Source organism: Apium graveolens, chromosome 2 (assembly GCF_009905375.1).
Source record: "Apium graveolens cultivar Ventura chromosome 2, ASM990537v1, whole genome shotgun sequence".
Lineage (NCBI taxonomy): Eukaryota > Viridiplantae > Streptophyta > Magnoliopsida > Apiales > Apiaceae > Apium > Apium graveolens.
This window is the reverse complement of record NC_133648.1, coordinates 274,164,354-274,171,791: the sequence shown is the minus strand read 5'-3', so window position 1 is coordinate 274,171,791 and position 7,438 is coordinate 274,164,354.

Here is a 7,438-nt window from a genome sequence, read left to right as displayed (position 1 = left end):
ATCAGGGCGCGCCCTGAATGTTTCTTTTAATTTGTATGCCAAGCAACCAAAACAATTTTGAATCAACTTTTCTTTTTATTGATAATGCGCTCTAGTGCGAAAATTACACCAGTCACATGGCTACTATACTCCGTGGGGAAATTATTTGAAAATTTTATCCTTCTGCTAATTCGAAGGTCTGCAGTCACGTATACTACCCCCCTAGGCTAGGAGGAATTTATTTTCTACTAGTCCATTACATAGGAATTAATCACAGAAATGAGGGGGCCAGAGCCACACCCTACTGATAATACTTCCGTGGATGCTTCACATTCCAAGCTCGGGGAATAAGCTTGCCATCCAAATCTTCCAAGCAATAGGTTCCCTTCCAAAGTATAGCTTTGACATTGTATGGTCCCTTCCAGTTAGCTCCAAGCACTCAATGTATTTTGGTGTTTGGCATGACCTTCCGTAACACAAGATCCCCCACCTCGAATGGCACAGACTTTACTTTCTTATTAAAATACCTCGCGACTCTCTGCTGATATGCAACAAGATTTAATTGAGAGTTCATTTAGGCTTCATCTAGCAAATCCAAGTTGAGCCTTTGGTTAACTTCTGTGTCTTCTTCAACAAACAAGTCTCTTCGTAGGGATCCGACACCTACCTCCACGGGAACCATAGCCTCATACCCATAAGTCAGCAGAAATGGGGTCTCTCCTGTGGTTGATCTAGGAGTTGTGTTGTAAGAAAAAAGGACCATGTGCATCTCCCCTGGCCAATCTCCCTTCTTTTCTCATATATAACTCTGTCCGTGGTCCCCGGGCTTGGAAACCTCCGTTGACTTGGTTTACAACTAACTGAGAGTCACTTCGAGCAATCAAATTCACATCCCAAACTTCCAGAGCTATTTTCAGACCATTGATCAAAGCTTCATACACAGCATCATCGTTGGTGACATAAAATTTGAAGTGGATGGCACTCATCAAATGATGCCCTTCCGGGGTGACTAAGACATCTCGACGCCCACTCTGTTATTATTTACAGCCCCATCAACATGCAAGATCCACCAAGGGTGTGGGAACTCCTCCCTCTCATCAGTAGGAGGATTTCCTTGTGGGGGAGGTTCTGCCAACACTATGGCCTTGTTGTCTACTTCAGAATCAAACTCAAGTATAAAATCAGCCAACGCCTGTCCCTTGATTGCCGTGCAAGGACAATATTCCAAATCGAATTGTCCCAGCTCTATCGCCCACTTTAACATTCTTCCTGACGATTCTGGTTTATGCAGAATATGCCGGAGTGGATAGGTGGTGCGAACCTCTATTCGGTGAGCTTGGAAATATGGTCTCAATTTTCGCGCCCAAGAATATGAGTGTATACCAATTTCTCCATGCTGGTATATCTGGTTTCTGCCTCCAGCAGCCTTTTGCTCACATAGTACACGGTCCATTGGTGGCTTTTTTCCTCCTTTACTAACACCGCGCTAACGGAGTATTCTGAAACTGCCAAGTAAAGAATCAATGTTTCTCCCTCTTCTGGCTTGGCTAACATAGGAGGATTTCCCAACTGCTCTTTGATTTTTAGAAAAGCCTCTTCACATTCTGAGGTCCACGCAAAATCCTTCCCCATTCCTTCGATTGCCTTGAAAAATTCTTTGCACCTATCCGATGCTTTTGAGAGAAATCGATTTAAAGCTGCAATCCTTCCCGTCAGACTCTGCACTTGCTTGACGCTGGTGGGAGATTTCATGTCCAACAGAGCCTTGATTTTTTCCGGGTTCGCCTCAATTCCTCGGTGGTTAACCATGAATCCCAAGAATTTTCCTGATTCCATGCCGAATACACACTTCTGAGGGTTCAGCTTCATCCTATATTTTATCAGAATATGGAACATATCAACTAAGTCTGCGATGTGATCTTCCGCCCTCTTAGATTTTACAAGCATATCATCCACGTATACTTCCATCGTCTTCCCAATCTGCCTCTTAAACATTTTGTTTACCAATCTTTGATAAGTGGCCCCAGCATTGATCAGTCCAAATGGCATCCCAATATAGCAATAGAGTCTTCTATCAGCGATAAAAGAGGTGTGCTCCAGGTCAGGCCCATACCTGGGAATTTGATTATACCCGGAGTATGCATCCATGAAACTGAGCAAGGCATGTCCTGCCGTGGTGTCGACCAACTGGTCAATTCTTTGCAAAGGGAAGCTATCCTTTGGGCACGCCTTATTCAGATCGGTGAAATCCACACATGTTCTCCACTTGCCGTTAGGTTTTCTCACTAACACCGTTTTTGCCAGCTAATCTGAGTAGAAAGATTCCCTGATTAGTTCGACATCCAAGAGTCTATCCACTTCTTCTGCTAAGGCTAATGCCCTTTCGCCACTCACGACCCTCCGCTTTTGCCTAACCCCTTTATGCTTGGGATCAATGTTCAAACGGTGGCACATCACTTCTAGGTCAATTCCCACCATATCAGAATGGTTCCACGCAAATACATCAAGGTTTGCCAAGAGAAATATTGAAAGCCCTTCATTCAATCTTGGCGCCAACTGAGATCCAATTCTCAAAACCTTACTTGGATCTTTTTCATCTACAGGGATTTCAATTGTGTCTTCTGTTGGCCCCATCTTTTCCGATGGCATTGATATTCGTGGATCTAGGTCGGGCAGATCACGATTCTCATAATTTTGCGGAGAAGGCGCATCCCCTTGAAGGGGAGCATCAACTTCTTTAGAAGGCGCGCCCTGTACCACAGGGGCATCAACTTCTTTAAATTTTCCGAAGATAAGGGCGCGTCCTTAGGGAGAGGGGCATCTACCTTATGCCCATCATGGCCAAGACTTTGCAAGACATCAAATCTTCCTTCGAGCCGTTCTCCATCGAAATCTGCTTGGACTATGACATTTGGGGGTTCCTCTTCTTCCAATATTTCAATTCTGATTGTGTCTTCTAAAACAACATTACCGGAGGTAGCTCAGAGGGGCGCTCGTCTTCTTGCTCGACATAGTAAAATGGACTTGGATTTCCTCGATCAGCTGTTCGATGCTCCTTTCTTGATCATCATCTGATACATCTTCGCTGTGGGAGTCCTTCCTAAATCCCCTCATAGCTTGCCTGTAGCATTCCTGAGATTCATACTGAGAGCCTTTTATACTTCCCACACCATTTGGGGTTGAAATCTTGATGATAAGGTGGTGGATCGAAGTAATGACCCTCATCTCCTGAAGAAAAGGCCGCCCCAACAACACGTTGTGGGATGACTCTTGATTTGGAACCATGAACTAGAGCATCTTTTTCATGGACAACGGACTTTCCCCCAAGGTACATGGCAACCAAATTGATCCTATAACTCTAACTCCCGTACCAGAGAAATCATAGACCCACGAATCTTCCCCCGACATATCCCGATTAGGTAGCCCCATCTTTTTAAAGGTGCTGTAGTAGAGGATGTTTGTCGAGCTTCCATTGTCTACAAAGGCCCTATGGATATTTTTGGTCCCGATCTGGATGGAAATGACCAGTGCGTCATTGTGGGGGTGATGTACCCACTGGGCATCTGCTTCTCTGAAGGTGATATCCATGGACTCGCCCTTAAATACTTTGGGTGGTCGAGTCTCCACCCTATGGATGTCTGTGATAGGTCTAAACCGGGCTTCCCTAGCATATCTTGCCAAGGCTCTGTTGCTGCATTCCATCCCAGGATCTCCCCCGTAGATTGTTCGGATGCTGCCTTCCCTGACGAATTTATTTTCTTCTAGAGTTTCATTGTTCTACCCCCGTGGGGTTCGCCCTCCTTCTTCCTTTACTCTGTCAGTGCTATCCTTGTGCCTCCTTACTTCCTTAACCACCCATTCACCAAGATATCCTTCCTTGATAAGTGCTTCGATCTCATCCTTTAGTTGCCGACACTCATGTATGTTATGTCCGACGACTCATGGTATTCGCAATACTTCTTCTTGTCTTTACGTTACCAGGATGATAGAGCCTCAGGTTTTTTAAATAGCCCTATATTTTTGTTCACCTCAAAGATATGCTCAATAGACGCAGCCAAAGGCGTATATCGGCTTGCTCTTTAGTCATAGCTTGAGGGAGGACTCCATTCCCTCCTCGTGGTCGTGGCATTCACCTGGTTTGGGCTTCGACTACTTCTTCTATACCTTGGGCTTGGAGATCTGTCTCTCTTCCTTACCTTGTTTCTCTGACTTGCTTGCGCCGTCGATTGTACCTATGCTAGAGACTGCTCTATGGTTTTAAATGATTCTGCCAAAGTAAAGACATCCGCCAGAGTGGCTGGGACTTTTCCTTGTAAGTGCTTCCAGAAATCCGAACCGACCCTTAGCCCTGCTATCAAAAAGCTTTTCAAAGCTTCATCTGAAGCCCCTCTTACGCTGGTAGATTCAGCGTTGAACCTTTTAAAGTACGACGTCAAGCTTTCATTCTCCCTTTTCCTGACGTTGGCGAGAGTTGTAACAGAGGGAGCATATCTCACGGCAGCTTGGAACTTGGTCAAGAACAGAGTCTTCATATGGTCCCAGGAAGTGATTACTCCCGGCCCAAGCTTTTGAAACCATTGTTGGGCGCTTTCTCTAAAAGTCACTGCCAAGAGCCGAAATCGAGCCAAGTCTGGGACTTGATATATGTCCATCTCTATATTAAATCGGCCCAGGAATTCCTCAGGGTCTGAACTTTCGTGAAAATAGAGATCGCTAGTAGTGTTGTGATATCCGGCTGGCAACTGCGCCTCTCTTACGGCCACCAAGAACGGAGAAGGGATTTCGGCTGTGGCCGTTACTCTGCCTTCCAAATGGTTAAGTAGCCTTTTTAGATCGTCCACATTGAAAGTTCCCACACCTGGGATAGTTTACATGTGAGGCTGCGAACCTTAGGGCTGCGGTGGAGGTACTTCTGTCTGGTTCCCACCTGGAGGAGCTTGTTGTTGGTTGGTGTTCTGGGCATCTTTTGGTATCACGATCACTTCTTTGTTTTGACCTTGATCTTCCCCCAGATTTTCTCCTTGACCTCGACCGTGGCCTCGAGCCACCTCGCGATCATAATTTGCCACATCTCTATGATCATCATACTCCGCATAGTTATCGCTGTCTGCTCGATTGTACCAGCGGGCATCAATGCTATCACGGTAGTTGCCACGACAATATCCATCTAAGTACCTACCTCGACCTCCGCCTCTTCCCCTCCATTGGGGTCTTCTCCAACGGTCGCTTCCATATCCTCGACCATCCCGGTCCAGTGATCTGCGGGGAGGAGCTCTCTCATGATCACGGTGCCGCTCCTGATTCCCATGAGAATTTAGGGGCACACGCGTTGTTGCATGAGGCATCACATCTCCACAATCAGCTTCCTTTTTCCATTTAAGTAATAACATTCTTAGATCATCGTTGCCTAAGCGGATCCCCAAATGATCCTTTAAAGCCGCGAAGCCTCGTCGCTCATTCTCTGGCATGGACTCCGCCTATCGGCGTTCCTCAAGACTACGCCCAGACCGATATGGATGGGCAACCCCCCGGTTATCCGTCCGTAGTATTTCTCGACCATCAACATCTTCTTCCACAAGCTCGATGATTGGAGATGCATCGTTGGAATAGTTCAGACGTCACGGGGTTATCGGCACACGTCCTCCTCCAGTTTGACCGTGACCGGCCGAGGCATCTTTATCAGTCATATGTGCTTTACCAGGTGCATGAGTAGCACGGTTGTGGCGAAGGCCCCTTCTGGTCTTGCGTCGCTCCACGGTGCTCAGCCTTGAGTCGAAACCGTTCAGAGCATCTCCCATGCGATACAGTTGTTCCAGCAAGTCAGCGTTGCTCATAAGCACAGGCGGTTGTCCCCCAACATCTGGAGTGGGGCGATCAGTCATGGGTGGAATGTAAGGTTCATGGCATTCATAGCCATGATCAGATTCTTCTTCAGAGCCAATTTGTTGACAGAGGAATTTGGGAGCAACAAAGTCTGAGGTTTATAGCCGGAAACAAGATCTGTGATGGTGGTTCTTCGTCGGAAATGTGAACAATAATCGGTGGATCCGATGAACAGTATTCGTCGGAAAAGATGAACGGTGTTTGGTGGTGGTGGTTATTGGTGGCTGAGATTGCTTAAGGTTAGTCGTGGCTCCTTTGCGCTCTCGCTTCTGACCCCTTGCAATTTGCCTTTGTATCCCTATTTATAGGGAATCAAACCAACGTAATTCTTGGGGAACAAGAAACCTAATGGGCTTAGATCTCTTGTCCCGAGGCCCAGTAGGAAACCCACCGGAAATCGTCTTCTACTAGCTTTAGGAATGTCCGCCGATGAGGCCCAACCACAAAGGCCCAAGGCTCGTCCACGGCTTCGAGACTTCACGGATAAGGCATCTCCCTGGCCAAGGATAACCCTTCGCTACCAGCTGTTTCTCTAGTCCGTGGACGCAGGTATAGTCGTGGTTCACCCCAAATGTTTGATGCATCCTTACTTCCTGATAAGGAGCCCCTACCAGATTATATGACAAGTGATCCCAAGCTTTTGGGTGCAAAGTGCAAGATACTCCGAAGTCTCCCAATGAGGACACCCGTTGACTACAGAGATAGAGCTCCCAAAGCACACCCCAGAATTTACTCCACATCCCCAATGAGGATACTCGTTGACTATAGGAGGAGGTCTTCCATCCAGGCTTACCCCTGGAGGTCTCTAACCACGGACACCGCCTTCCTGTAGATGTGCTACAAAAAGGAGTTCTTCAATAGAGTACTTGCATCAAATATGTGAGTAATAATAATCTCCATCTTCCTCGAATCCTCCAAAGAGTTCATCCAAGCACCCATGTTAAAAGTCTTCCCAAGATAATCTATTTACTTAGGGTGCGCCCTAAAGTCTATCATTAGTGGACATCCACCAGAGGTTTTCCCACCTTCCTACCAAGTAACTGGGTGCGCCTCCTCCCTATATTACGGGCGCGCCTCCCCATACATGGGGTGCATCTACAGTAACTTTTTCATCAGCCATCTACAAGATAAGGCGCGTCCTGCCTACACATAGGGCGCGCCTACTTTCCTTTCATAAGGAGGATGATCTTATATGTTCCTTAATATTTAGGCATTTCTTCCTCAATTTTGACTATTTTATCAATCTCAATTTGAATATTATTTATACCAATTTTTGGGCATAACAGAACACAAGATGATTTTATGGGGCAAGATCTAAAATTATTTTATTCATCATTTCTCATGGTAATTTACTATATTTATTTTATTCTTGCTCAGATTCTTTATCCATTCTTGATTAAGTTTAATTTATAACTGAATACTTCAAACAATCATTGTTTATCCTTATTATAAGAAATATGTTGATTACTCTCTCGAACTGGGTGCGTATTCGGATCTTGTGGGAACAGAGTTTGTAATCTCTTATTTGATACTTTAAATTAGTTTTGTTAAAGAATAATTACAAATTATTCAGTCA